We start from the raw sequence: 14,984 nt of genomic DNA, 5'->3' as shown, positions 1-14,984 counted from the left end.
GACGTAGACGCATGTTGACACACTCGATTTTTATTCATGGAGGCCGTGACGTGTGTGCGTGAGATGATGAAGATGAAGTGATATAAGATTGGGCGGACCTAGCAAAGGTGATAAGAGAATGACTAGAGTAGCCTGCCTTATGCACGCCACGTCTCGTTTGTTCTAACTGAATTTTACATACATTCACGAACAATATGCCCTCAGCCCCTCACAAGCAAAGGCGATAAGAGTAGCCTGCCTTCATGACTGTCAGATTCAGAACCGAGGCCCATGCTATCCTCCGAACTCCAGTCCAGGACCATGTGATTCCAACTTTCCAACCTCTGTGATGTAGCTACTCACCGACTGGCCATCGCCAGCTCTCCGCCTTGGTCGCCGAACAGGCCGCCACGATAAACACCCGTGACCCATCGACGAGCACGACCGCGACCGAAGGGAAATTGCGGTGGAAGCTAAATCGGAAACTTGCCATTTCAGTGGACGCACCCAGGTTCGGGTGGCCAGTTTCCGCGCCACAGCTTGATCGTCATCCCCACTCCACTCGGTCGTCTTCCTCCGCTTTGCGGCCGCAAAAGCGACAGGTTTTTCCACCGGATCTCGGCAGCGCGGCGAGAGTTTGGCCAGTCAATAGTCTCGTACTTCATCGGCACTCCGAGAGTCTAGGACTGATGAGCGGTGAGCATCGCACATATGTGGAGCCTGCCTGCCAGCCCGTCAGTCTACCAGTACACGTTGGATGTTGCACGTCAATTCGTTTTCAATCGAGTCTAAGGAAGAATGGTCTCGTGTATGATTCCGCTTCTGTTCCGCCCTTTTCAGCGCAGATTTTATTCAGACCTATTTTTCCTTCGGACCTACAGAAACCTTTGCATAAATCATGTCTTTGCAGGACTAACGCGGGATGCGCTTGACACCCTAGCCAATACGGAGCTGTAGTGGGAAAGTACATGATGATGTATATGGTTCATTGGATATAGTTATGTGCGGAAGATTCTTCTACTTCATAAAAACATTCAACAATGAATTAAGTATATATATATATATAAATATATTTATTTAATGAGGAAGAAGTATGAAATATTTGAACAGATTCAAATAAATTTCAGCATGAAGTAGAAATCATCGTAATAAAAAAGTCAAATATCTATGATTGAATCATGGTGGAAATATCCGAATTACGGTTCTTAGCGAACATCTAAGAGAGTTACGAAATTGTTCCACGCCTCACGTTTCTCGGAACACCATAGTTATGATGGGGTATTCGAGGGATGTATCCAAACCTTATTGAATTAATGATGCGATAAAATAAAATGATGCCATTATATTTTTTTTGGATTATGCTTTAGAGACTATCGCTTTTAAACTAAATAGAGTGTCATCATAATACGTTGAAATGACACCATACGAGTTATGGCATGGGTATAAACCCTAATAGTCATTTCTTAAATTTTGATATGCATAGCATAAGTAAATGAGTTTACAACCGAAATCAGATAAATGTCTTTATTGATTATCCTAGAGAACAAATTGAAAATTCTTCTCAGTGAGTCGGGCTGTTTAGGAAATGTTCCAACGAGAGAATTGTTCCGGACTGAAGACGGCTACATCCTTATCAGGGAAGCAAACCTTGAGCTGGACCGCAAGATCAGGTGGTGCAGAGCTGCACACACGAACATGCTGATGAGAGAGCGAAGCCACACTCATTAGAAAAGCCTCGTATGCATCATGACAGGGGACACCACCCTCATAGTTCTTCGCGGGAGAAGAAAGATACATGCCTCCTGCTTTAGTAAAATATAATCTGAAACAACAGTTTTATAGAGTGATTTATGCTAGCATGAGTTGTAACATGAGGTGCAATTGAGATTTCTCTTGCAATCGAGGTTGTAAGCGAGAAAAACAAAACGTTGGACCGTTTAGATTGTTTCGTAATTTTTGTTAATAATGAGTTGCAACATGGGTTGTTGTTGGATTGTTTGCTCGTGCTAATTATGAGTTGCAACATGGGTCGCAAATAAAATTTAACAACATCATGTACTGAGAATTAACTTAATTATAAAAAATTGCTCCTCTCATATTTGGGTCATCTAAGAGGAAGAAATGGGACATCAAGAATGCCATGCACAATGATGCTTGGATAATAAAATTTAATCTTGATGAAAACTCCACCATGGCCCCATGTGAGCCAATTTGTTGATCTTGGGTAAAACTAAGAGAGATGCAACTGCATTAAGCCATTAAAGATAGCATGATGGGCAATACTGGGCGGCTTCGTTATATGTGTAATTCTTGGTAGTGACATTAACCTCGATCTGCATCGGGAGCGGGTGAGGGCACAAGAGAGGGGATAGAGGCGGTAGCTAGAGGCAGGGTTGGCCGGCGGGATCGAAGGGGAGGGAGGGATCAAGATCAAGATGTATCTTTGTGTGTGTGTTGTGTGTGTGTGTGCGTGCGTGCGTGTGCTGTCATTTTATGTGATCATGGAAATTGCTACTCTAGCAAACTGGTGCACTAGCGTACTAGTTAAGGACACCCCGCCAGCAACTGGGCCCCACAAGCTAGTAATGTGCGCCCATGGCACCTAGGTGAAGGAAATATGCTCTAGAGACAATAATAAAGTGTATTATTATTTGTACTTCCTATTTCATAATTAAGTATATATTCTATGATGTAATTATATTAGCTCTAGATATTTTGATATTGGAGGAAAACCTAATTACATCTTTCGAATAAAAAACATCTAATGAGATATTCCTAGTCACACCTCTATGATGAGTACATGCAATAACGTTAGTCTTGTTTTCTTGAATATATGGTAATGAGTCAAGTTGTTATGAGGTTGCTATTATGACATGTGAGTAACGGTTGTTAGTTGAACAATAATACTGGATAGATCCCAAGTGATATACCGTGAAACACATCGTCAATATATGTTATCGATAGTTTCTCAAAGACTAAGTATTACCATTACTAAGATCGTTAAACCATGTTATATATTAATATGAACTCTCATATGATATGGATGCCACATGATCTTCAAACGTGATATCATAACTGAGTGACAATAAAGATGTTCTTTGTTCATACATGATAATATGGTGTACTGTTATTTTATGTGATCATGGAAATTGCTACTCTAGCAATGGAGATGCCGACTAGAGGGGGTGGGGGTGGGGTGAATATGCTGTAGTCAACTTTTAGGGATTTTTTTTTAAAATTTAGCCGGTGCAAGAAGATAAAGGTGATTGCCTTAACAAGTAAATGAGCCTAAATGATGCAACTTGTAACAAGCATACACAAGTGAATAGAAACATGTAAAGAACGAGGTAAAGGAGTTGAGACAACCGAGATGCATGACGAGACGCACGAGATGTTTCCCTTAGTTCCCAAGGGAAGTTTGTCTACGTTGGGGAGGCTTGATTCCATGAAGGCCACCAACCGCCACAAAGGCGTCACATTCTTCCCCGGTGAGCACACCACTAAGGTATGCCCACTTCTCCACTAAGTAAGGCCGGTTTAGGCGGCAAAACTACACACAAGGTTGAGGTAAGGCTGCCAACATCACCAAGGGCTAGAACAACACCAAGCTAGGCTTCAAGGTGAGATCTCTACCAGGAATTCCACAAGAGGGATTCTAGGGTTTCAAAATCCACAAGAGGAATCAAGGGGCCGGGATTCAAGTTTTCTTTGGTGGATAGGTAGATTGGGCCTTCCTATTTTGATTTACAAGTATGTGATTGATTGATAGGTTGATGAGGGAGATCTCTGAGATTTGATCTTCAAATCAATGGAGGAGAGAGAGTGAAAGTCGTGGTGATGCGAGGAGGAAGAAGGCCTCCTTAAATAGCCTCCCAAAAATCTGCCCGTTGCACAGGCACTAACCCCGGAGATTCCGGCCTGCTGGTCCGAAGATTCATGTTATTTTTTCTCAGTGCTGCTTCATTTGTAGGCTCAACAGTAGTTGATTTTTGCAACTTTAATACTGCCTGCCAGAAGAAAAAAAAACGGAATCGAACAAAATTTTGCAGGCTCAAATACTTCCACTATGATTCTAGCCCTGCTTCTTTGCCTAGTTCCTAGTGTGAAGCAACAAATTCAGATGAAGATGTTATTTGGTGACATATTTAAAAATATATTTGCGTGAATTTCAGTATGTACAGTTTCATTTTTGTGCATTTGTCAATATCGTGCATGGCACACGTAAGTACAGACCAGAGACACCCATGCTATTAGTTTGTTTTTAACAAACAAGATCGTCAGAGGACCATATGTCACCGCGCAAATCATTCTCCCCACTGACGCAACACCCTCAATTCAATAGCAAGATGTATGTACTTAAAAATTTGAAAGTCAAACTTCGCGAGTGATACTTTATTAGCAATCCTCGAATTACAAATCACCAGCCGTCTGCATCTGAAAAACTGGCCCAAGATAGATGGGGCGCGGGCTCGTTATCTTCCTGACGATAAGACGGTCACATTCATTTTCAAGTTCCGCTCACAGAGACGCATGTTGACACATTTGATTTTTTACTCATGAAAGGCCATGTGTGTGCTAGATAGATGGTGACCTGATGAAGATTGGACGGGCCTAGCAAAGATGAATGACTAGAGTAGTTATCTTACACAATCATAATTTACATTCATGAACTAATGCTCAAGCCTCCAAATATTCCAATTTTCGATCTCGTCTGACGGCGAAACCTGAGTACCTGACACAATCAGATAGATTCAGAAATGAAGCCCATGCTCCAGGACCATGTGATTCCAACCTCTGTGATGTAGCTACTCAGCGACTCGCCACCGCCAGCTCTTCCTCCTTCGGCGCCGAGCATGCCGCCACGATAGACACCCATGACCCATCCACGAGCACGACGGCGACCGAACGAGACGGCCCAGGGAAATTGCAGTGGAAGCTAAATCGGAAACTTGCCGTTTCAGTGGACGCACCCAGGTTCAGGTGGCCAGTTTCCGCGCCACAGATCCATCGTTCCCCCACCCCACTCGGTCGTCTTCCTCCGCTTTGCGGCCGCAAAAGGGACAGGTTCTTGCACCTGATTTCGGCAGCGCGGCGAGAGTTCGGCCAGTCAATGCTTTCATACTTCATCGGCACTGGAGAGTCTAGGACTGATGAGCGGTGATGCTGACCAACTGTCCCGGTGAGCATCGCACATATGTGCAGCCAGCCAGCCAGCCAGCCAGTCAATTCGCTTTCAATCGAGTCCGGGAAGAATGGTTTCGTGTATGGCTCCGCTACTCTTCTGCGTTTTCAGTAGCGTCCTGGAATTTCAATTTTGCTCTTGCACAGGACAGTTAGGGAGCTGTGCAATGAATCGGGCTGTTTAGGAAATGTTCAACAGGAGAATTGCTCTGGACTGAAGACGGCTATGGTTTTAAAATCGAATGAGTTGTATCTATCGTCGTTGTCAACGAAGCAACCTTGAGCTCGACGGGAAGACCAGGTGCAGAGCCGCCGCAAAGGCAGATGAGAGCCAAGCGACGCCGATTAGAAAAAGTAGGCATGGCTCGAATGCAGCATGACAAGGGACACCACGCTCATAGTTCTTCGCGGGAGATGCAAGGTACATGCCTCCAGCTCGAGTAATATAATATAATGAGATGATTGCATCACTTATACAAGAACTTGTCGTCCCCGGAGTAAATTTATAGAAACACTTGCAAAGCGTGTTCGCACCGTACATAAACTTGCAATTTGCGTGCAAATTCATACCAAAAATACGCTTTGGGGTCAACACTTGGCGTTGCCAGGCTAGATCGTAAATTAACAAGGACGCGTCTAGCCAGCAAACGATGGCTCGTTAGTCGCTTCCAGCCCTCGATCCAAAAATAAAAAGTCCTGCCTAGTCCACTAGCCCCAGATTGGAAATACGGATTCGCACGCTACCCACCTGGCTGGCGCGCAAAAAACACTACTGGGTGCTCACGTGCATCACGCTACCAAACCGGTCTGTCCCTGGACAACCAAACCCATCGCGCCTTCCCCCAAGTTTAACTTTGCTTTTCTTTCTTCCTCCTCTCCTTCCTCCAAATTTGTCATGGATCTGTAGCTTCTTCCAAGAAATCTTTTCATCAACTTGGTCCACGTGATCAAGAATAAAGAGGTAAGATAGATCTTTTTTTCCTGACTCATGTTACACCTAAAATTTCGAGGGAAACCACGGATCATGGAGCAACTTAAGAGGGAAATCCTCGGTAGCAACTTTAGAGGTAACTTAACAGCAACTTCTATGAATCTAAAGAACAACCTTGAGAGAACAAAAGCAACAAATTAAATGTAATTCTTGCTAGACAAAATCTAGTGAATCCCGACAAACCTAGCGAAAACATGTCAGTAACTTTATAGGTAACGGTGCAGCAACTTATATGATTCTATCAAGAGAACAGAATCAACAAGTTCAATGTAATTTTTGAGGACATGATCTAGTTAATTCCAACAAACCTAGAAGGAAAACCTTGGAAGCAACTTTATTGGTAAATGTACAGTAACTTATATGACTCTAACAGCATGGAGAGAACTAAGAATCAACGTAGCAAGACATAATCTAATGAATTCTAGTAGACTTATAGGGATAACCTTCGCAAGCATTGGTAACTGGACAGCAACTATACAATCCTAAGCAGCAACTTGGAGAAAAACCTGTAAAAAAAACAACTATGGCGCAAAACTGGAATCAACTTAGTTGTATGGTAGATACAACACAAGCATAATCAGTTGCTTACTTACTTAGGGCATCCCTAGGTCCTTATAAAGAAGAAAACATGGGGCGGAACAACAGATCAGTACCATATACTTGTATTAGGGGAAAAACCTGATAAAACCTAGATCATTGGATATATTTGAAAGTCCAAAGACAATTTTGCCGAAGGAAAAAAAAAACCCTACGGCAGCTTAGTTAGATTCACATGTCCCCTAGTGCATTGGACACTATAAATGAAAGCAAAAGGGGGCACAAAGGATCCTTTTCAACAAAAATTATAACCAGACCTAAAAAGAGAGAGATTGAGAACACTTCCCAGGTTTCACGCATATTAAAGGTTCACAGAAAATGTACTGGATAAAATGAGGAAGTATATTCAAACGACCACTTGCAGCAACCCCTAGTAGTGTGGAAAAAAAAACACTTAGCAACTGTCTTAGCTACAGTTTAAAGAACAGAGGAACGGGACCCGGCCTGGTTGCCGTTTCATTTGTACATAGTGCAAACATAGGTTGAAATTTCTCCGTAAGTTGATGATGCCAACACACTGGTAATGGCCTCGTTGCCGCATACACACCTGAAAAATTGCAACAATAGAAAGTAAGGCAAACAATTTGATTTGGTTTGCAAGTAAGTGCATAAAAATCCTACTTAATTATGTTGATTTGGTTTGACAGAAACAACTTAGCTATTTCACAAAAACAACTTAATATATGTACTGAAACAAAATTACTGTTGTAAAAAACAAACTTAGTAGAATGGAACAACAACTTAACTATGTTGATAGAAACAACTTAGCTAGCCCTCGAAAAACAACTTAATATATGTACTGAAACTTAATTAACTTCTGCAAAAGCAAACTTAATAGGTTGGGGATAGCAACTTAACATTGTTACAAAAGCAACTCAAACATATGTAGCGAAACTGAAGTAAATTGAATAGGATGGGGATAGCAACTTAACTATGTTTGACAAACAGCACACCGGCGAAAACTAGTGAGTAAAAACTAATTTAACTAATGATGCATACGTGGTGATAAAATAGTGACAATGAAAACATGCCTATCATGGTTTGCGCAAACAAAAACCACCGCATAAATGGTGGAACCAACTGACTATAAGACAAAGGAACCACAATATGCTATGGTGAAAAAGCAACGTAAGTGTGTTGTCTCATCAACTTAATTGAGTGCATGAAGCAAAATTAGATATGGGACAAAAACTTAGTATATGTAATCAACTTACTTAAAAAATGCTGCAAGTAACATGATTATGTAGACAAAAACAATTTAACTGTGTTGCAAAATCAACTCAATTAAATGCTGAAAGCAATTAACTAAAGTGACAAACTCCATCAGTTCTAAAGGACAGTGAATAAAAACTCAACTATGATCTACCTACAACCAATCAAAACAAACAAGTGCAGTAAAATTTAATTAATACTAGCCAAAATCAACTAAAAACTGGGGAAAAGGTAAAAAAGCAAAACAACTCCTGTAGACATCGGCAATCAATACGTAACTTAGCAAAACAAAATAGAATTACGGTCAGGTTGGTGTGAACCTATTTTGATGCAAAACAACACTGTGATATCTTACAACCTGTAGCATAAAAGAGGGTACACCTAGTGAATGCACAAGTAACAGATTTTCATTAGACTTCATGTACCAATTCAATTAACATAACCTGGACTTTTAAGGTTGAAAACAAAATAGGAAGGGGCGGATTCTAGCAATGGTCCATGAAAGGTTGAACTAGCGGGATGATGTAGAAAGATCAACATTTTACCCCAAGCCAGCACGCTGGAATTTGATGCTACCCAAACGCTAGAACACCTCCTAGAGATGAAGATCGCACATGTGCCGAGTGCATGGAGATGGGTGCTGGTCAGGAACACAGGATTGCTTAAGCGCTGCAACCTGATTCTCCTCCATGTCAACAGGCATCGCTATCGAGATTGTAGACCTACAGCTACAGACCCTGGGTGCGGCCTACATCTGGCTGCAGATCAGGACGGAGAAAAACAGCAAGCGGGAAGTCGGACAGAGGAAGGCATCGCTGGGGAAAATCAAGGCGGAGATGAGACAGGGGGCACGAGCACGAGCACGCAAGGAAGCAAATATAGGAGAGGCTCGCGGAGTCGCGGTGAGCCAAGGCGAGCTCCTCGCATCCGGCGACGAGCATCAATGGGATCCATGGCCGCAGCGGGGACGGAGGAGATCGAGGGAGAGAGAAAGGGGATCGGCTGCGGGTGGGTGGGGGCGTCGGGGAGAGTATATGAGGTGGGAAAGATGCGCCGGAGTTGGGGGAGACACGCCGGTGGCGGCGTAGGTGGAGTCCGGCGGCGGACGGGCTGCCGACGGCGTTTGGATCAGGAGCTTAGGAGAGTGCTCGGGGGAGAAGGGGGCGCAAGAGGGAGAGAAGAGTGGTCGGAACAACCGTGGTCGCACGCCTTCATCAGGGTCCATCGGACGGACGATAATCGAGTGCTCGTGCCAACAAACGAGCCATCGTGCACTTTTTAGCATTTGGGATTAACAAAAGGGACCCGTTTTCTCTCCTTATTCCACTGCAATATCTAGGTAGGCAGCATATGAACACCATTGCGCTGATTGGGCAGTTGCCTTTCCCTTGCGCTTTACTAAGGAGGGTGGCGAGGCGAGGATGGAGCCTGGAGGCACGAAGATGGACCTAGACCTCGACCTAGGCGATGATGCTCGATGAACCGCACGTTCGCGGATGGCACGAAGGGCCTCTGTTGTATGGTAAGTGTTTCCCCCGCTTGCTCCACTGCTCGTGAGTCGTGAGGTGCTCCCCTCCGCATTCATGTTGTTGCCCCATGACAAGCAAGCTATGGTTCATTGATCATGATATGGGACGCGAAACTAGATGCAATCGGTACAACTAGCGCGTAGGAGGAAGCCTTTCCCCATGTTTTGCCATGATTTCGTGGGTCTAATGTTTTAGTGTATTTTCGACGATGTAATTGGTAAAACTGCCAATTGATCAAGTTCATTATTTTTACTTATTTCGGGTGCTCAAAAAGTTACAGGAAAGTTACTAAGCAAGAAGGTAGAAATACACTCAATTATGAAACTAACATTGTGCTACATTGGCAATAATTGATTAATAACATTGTGCTACAAATACACTAAATTATTAAATAGATACATATGAAAAAAATTGACAACACGATCCCTTTTTCTTGAGAAACCACATATTTCATTAACAGAAAATCAAATTACAAGAATAAACAATCGTGAAAACTAACACATAGACCAGAAGAAAACATTTGTCATGTAAACTTTCCAAACAGGATCCTAAATGATATAAAAATACATAACTATACCTAGGGTTTCTTCCACTCGTTGAAGCCAGTGGCCGCCGCGCCATAGGGTTTCCTAGGAGTAAAATATAGAAAGGTGGAGGAAAGCTTCACAACATCGCTCAACTTAGCCATGTGGTCATCGGCGATGCTGTTGTCAGACCCGTCATCCCAGTAGACAACGCTTGCTTCCTCCCAAATGCTCGCTGATGAAACTGCAGCCGGAGTTGTCGCTTGCTCCCACCACACCATCCACATGACGGTCCTGCATGGCACATGTACCCCTCGATATTGAACCCATCTTCTGCAGTACCACCACCACTCCTAGTCCATTTGTCGCCACTTCCTGTTGCACCACCGGTCATCCTCGTGGTAGGGTTAGGGATTTGGTCGCAAGAGAGAGGATTTGGTGATTTCATTTTGTAATTGACGTTGGGTTTTTTTGCTCATTGAAATAAAAGGTGATGGTTTTCCGTTACTGAGCTAAGGAGGCATACCAGCAAATTTAAGAAAAGGATGAAAGGCTCAACGTTTGGATTTTAAAGGACTGCAGATGTACAGTGCCAGTAGAGCTCATTTTCAACATGAAAGAACAAATAGAAGGGGAAGAAAGAACATTGAAATTACGATTCTTCTTCTGATTAGGACTACAACTATGATGAAGATTCAGATGGATAGATTGTGAAAAGAAAGAGAACATATACAAGGTTCAAGACTGATACTGAAGTACCACATTTTGCCTTGAACATCTGGAAACACTTTCAAAACTCCAAGAAGAAGAGCTGCAACGTGAGAAGCCGGACAATCTTCAACACTATCAGAACCAGTTGCTGCCAGAAGCAGAGGAACTAGAGCAAACAGAGGAAGACGAAGAGTGGCATCTTTAGTGCCAAGCTACGCTGACTTCACCTGCAGTGGAAACTATTAGGCTAGTTTACTTATGTTGATGTTGATGTTGCAGTGTTCAAAACTCTTTCAGTTATGCTGCAAACATTTATGCTTTTGGGTTGTCAACTCTATCAGATGATGCCTTTTGAGTATGTATCAGGTTAAGGTCCTCTTGAAACCTCTTTTGATGTTGCAATATTCAAAACCCTCTAAATTATGCAATGGTCAAAACCTTGTCAATCTTGCAATGTGACAACCTCTGTCTTTCATATAAAAATGCCAGCTTTGTTTATTATAGGACAATCTAATGCACTAAACTGAAATACATTGGAAATAATTAAAATAATTTCAACTTTCAGTCACCATAGCAATTGAAATGCACTCAAATAAGCACTACATAATATTGAGTCAACTAAAATGCACTCAAACCAGTACATACTATTTAGCAAACTCACACATAGCAAACTACTAACTTGGCCAATAGAACATCATCAGCAACATTACATACAACATTTCACTGAATTAACACTTTGCCTGCGACTAAACCTAATACAAATACAACAAATAGAAACACCACATTGTTGTATTTGTTCTTCGTAGAAGTGATGAGCGCAGATTGCACACTGTTGGGGAACCCCAAGAGGAAGGTACGATGAGCACATTAGTGATGTCTACGCACGCTTCTATTCCTGTAGACAGTGTTGGGCCTCCAAGAGCAGAGGTTTGTAGAACAGCAGCAAGTTTCCCTTAAGTGAATCACCCAAGGTTTATCGAACTCAGGGAGGAAGAGGTCAAAGATATCCCTCTCAAGCAACCCTGCAATTACGATACAAGAAGTCTCTTGTGTCCCCAACACACCTAATACACTTGTCAGATGTATAGGTGCACTAGTTCGGCGAAGAGATAGTGAAATACAAGTAATATGGATGATTGTAAGTAGTAATTGCAGTCTGAAATAAAGATGGCAGCAAGCAAACATGTAGCAGAACTTGTTGGAAACGGTGTTTCAATGCTTAGAAACAAGGCCTAGGGATCATACTTTCACTAGTGGACACTCTCAACATTGATCACATAACTGAATAAATAAATGCTACTTTCTACACTCTCTTGTTTGATAACAAACACCATTCATTGTGTAGGGCTACAAAAGCACACCTCAAGCCGGAGTAAACAAGCTCCACAATATCCGGAGTTCATATTAAAGTAACCTCTAGAGTGCATAATAGACCATTGCAATTTAGACCGAGTACTAACATAGCATACACACTGTCAACAATAGCTATGAAAGGGGGAATAGATCGCATCAATACTATCATAGTAATAGTTAACTTCATAATCTACAAGAGATTACAATCATAACCTACGCCAAGTACTACATGATGCACACACTGTCAACATTACATCATGGAGGAGGAATAGACTACTTTAATAACATCACTAGAGTAGCACATAGATTAATAATGATACAAAGCTCATGATCAAAAGATCACACCATGAGAGAGAGAGAGATGAACCACATAGCTACCGGTAGAGCCCTCAGCCTCAGGGGAGAACTACTCCCTCCTCATCATGGGAGACAGCGACGGCGATGAAGATGGCGGTGGTGTCGATTGAGATAACTCCGGGGGCAATTCCCCGTCCCGGCGGCGTGCCGGAACAGAGACTTCTGTCCCCCAAACTTGACTTCGCGATGGCGGTGGCTCTGGAAGGTTTTCCGTATCGTGGCTTATGTTTTTAGGGTTTTCGCGACGGAGGCTTTAAGTAGGCGGAAGGGCAGCCTCGGAGGAGTCCTGGGGGACCCACACCAAAGGGGGCGCCCCCTTGGCCGCGCCGCCATGTGGGGTGGGGCCCCCTTGGTTCCCCTCTGGTCCCTCTTCGGTGCTCTGGAAGCTTCCGTGGAAAATAGGACCCTGGGCGTTGATTTCGTCCAATTCCGAGAATATTTTTTTTGTAGGATTTCTGAAACCAAAAATAGCAGAAAACAACAACTGGCTCTTCGGCATCTCGTTAATAGGTTAGTGCCAGAAAATGCATAATAATGACATAAAGTGTGTATAAAACATGTGAGTATCATCATAAAAATAGCATGGAACATAAGAAATTATAGATACATTTGAGACGTATCAAGCATCCCCAAGCTTAGTTCCTACTCGCCCTCGAGTAGGTAAACGATAACAAGGATAATTTCTGAAGTGACATGCTATCATAATCTTGATCAATACTATTGTAAAGCATATGAGATGAATGTAGTGATTCGAAGCAATGGTAAAGACAATGATTTAAACAACTGAATCATATAGCAAAGACTTTTCATGAATAGTACTTTCAAGACAAGCATCAATAAGACTTGCATAGGAGTTAACTCATAAGCAATAAATTCTTAGTAGAAAGTTTTGAAGCAACACAAAGGAAGATATAAGTTTCAGCGGTTGCTTTCAACTTCAACATGTTTATCTCATGGATAATTGTCAACACAAAGTAATATGATGAATGCAAATAAGCAAGTATGTAGGAATCAATGCACACAGTTGACACAAGTGTTTGCTTCTAAGATAGAAAGAAGTAGGTAGACTGACTCAACATAAAGTAAAAGAAAGACCCTTCGCAGAGGGAAGCATGGATTACTATTTTTGTGCTAGAGCTTTTATTTTGAAAACATAGAAACAATTTTGTCAACGGTAGTAATAATTCATATGTGTTATGCATAAGATATCTTATAAGTTGCAAGCCTCATGCATAGTATACAAATAGTGCCCGCACCTTGTCCTAATTAGCTTGGATTTACATGGATTATCATTGCATAACATATGTTTCAACCAAGTGTCACAAAGGGGTACCTCTATGCCGCCTGTACAAAGGTCTAAGGAGAAAGCTCGCATTGGATTTCTCGCTTTTGATTATTCTCAACTTAGATAATGGACTCCTCTTTAATGCATAAGCATTCAACAACAGATAATATTCTCATAAGAGATTGAGGATTGTTGTCCAAACTGAAACTTCCACCATGGATCATGGCTTTAGTTAGCGGCCCAATGTTCTTCTCTAACAATATGCATACTCAAACCATTTGATCATGATAAATCACCCTTACTTCAGACAAGACGAACATGCATAGCAACTCACATGATATTCAACAAAGGTGAAATAGTTGATGGCGTCCCCAGGAACATGGTTACCGCTCAACAAGCAACTTATAAGAAATAACATACATAAGTACATATTCAATACCACAATAGTTTTTAAGCTATTTTTCCCATGAGCTATATATTGCAAAGACAAAGAATGGAATTTTAAAGGTAGCACTCAAGCAATTTACTTTGGAATGGCAGAAAAATACCATGTAGTAGGTAGGTATGGTGGACACAAATGGCATGGGTTTTGGCTCAAGGTTTTGGATGCACGAGAAGTATTCCCTCTCAGTACAAGGCTTTGGCTGGTTGTTTGAAGAAAACACAAGTATGAACCGATACAGCAAAACTTACATAAGAACATATTGCAAGCATTATAAGACTCTACACTGTCTTCCTTGTTGTTCAAACCCTTACCAGAGAATATCTAGACTTTAGAGAGACCAATCATGCAAACCAAATTTCAACAAGCTCTACAGTAATTCTCCACTAATAGGTTTAAACTACATGATGCAAGAGCTTAAACATGATCTACTTGAGAGCTCAAAACAATTGCCAAATATCAAATTATTCAAGACATTATACCAATTACCACATGAAGCATTTTCTGTTTCCAACCAAATAACAATGAATGAAGCAGTTTCAACCTTCGCCATGAACATTAAAAGTAAAGCTAAGAACACCAGTGTTCATATGAACAATCGGAGCGTGTCTCTCTCCCACATAAGCATGAATTTATTCAGAGAATGAAAATAACAAAACGAAAATAAAAGCACACAGACGCTCCAAGTAAAGCACATAAGATGTGACGGAATAGAAATATAGTTTCACTAGAGGTGACCTGATAAGTTGTCGATGAAGAAGGGGATGCCTTGGGCATCCCCAAGCTTAGATGCTCGAGTCTTCTTGAAATATGCAGGGATGAA

The 14,984-nt window shown here is 42.0% G+C and overlaps 1 long non-coding RNA gene across 1 annotated transcript; it reads right to left on the bottom strand.

Annotated features, from left to right (window-relative positions):
- Positions 1 to 6,830: 6,830 nt before the first annotated feature.
- LOC127344771 (uncharacterized) lies at positions 6,831 to 9,204 on the bottom strand. Its single transcript, XR_007878212.1, has 2 exons — positions 8,506 to 9,204; positions 6,831 to 7,295 (listed from the first exon to the last, which is right to left on the bottom strand). It is a non-coding gene; the product is annotated as an uncharacterized lncRNA (long non-coding RNA).
- Between the last annotated feature and the right edge of the window lie 5,780 nt (positions 9,205 to 14,984).

This window comes from Lolium perenne, chromosome 3, assembly GCF_019359855.2.
Source record: "Lolium perenne isolate Kyuss_39 chromosome 3, Kyuss_2.0, whole genome shotgun sequence".
NCBI lineage: Eukaryota > Viridiplantae > Streptophyta > Magnoliopsida > Poales > Poaceae > Lolium > Lolium perenne.
Note: the sequence above shows the minus strand (reverse complement) of the source record. Positions and strands in the feature narration are given on the sequence as shown.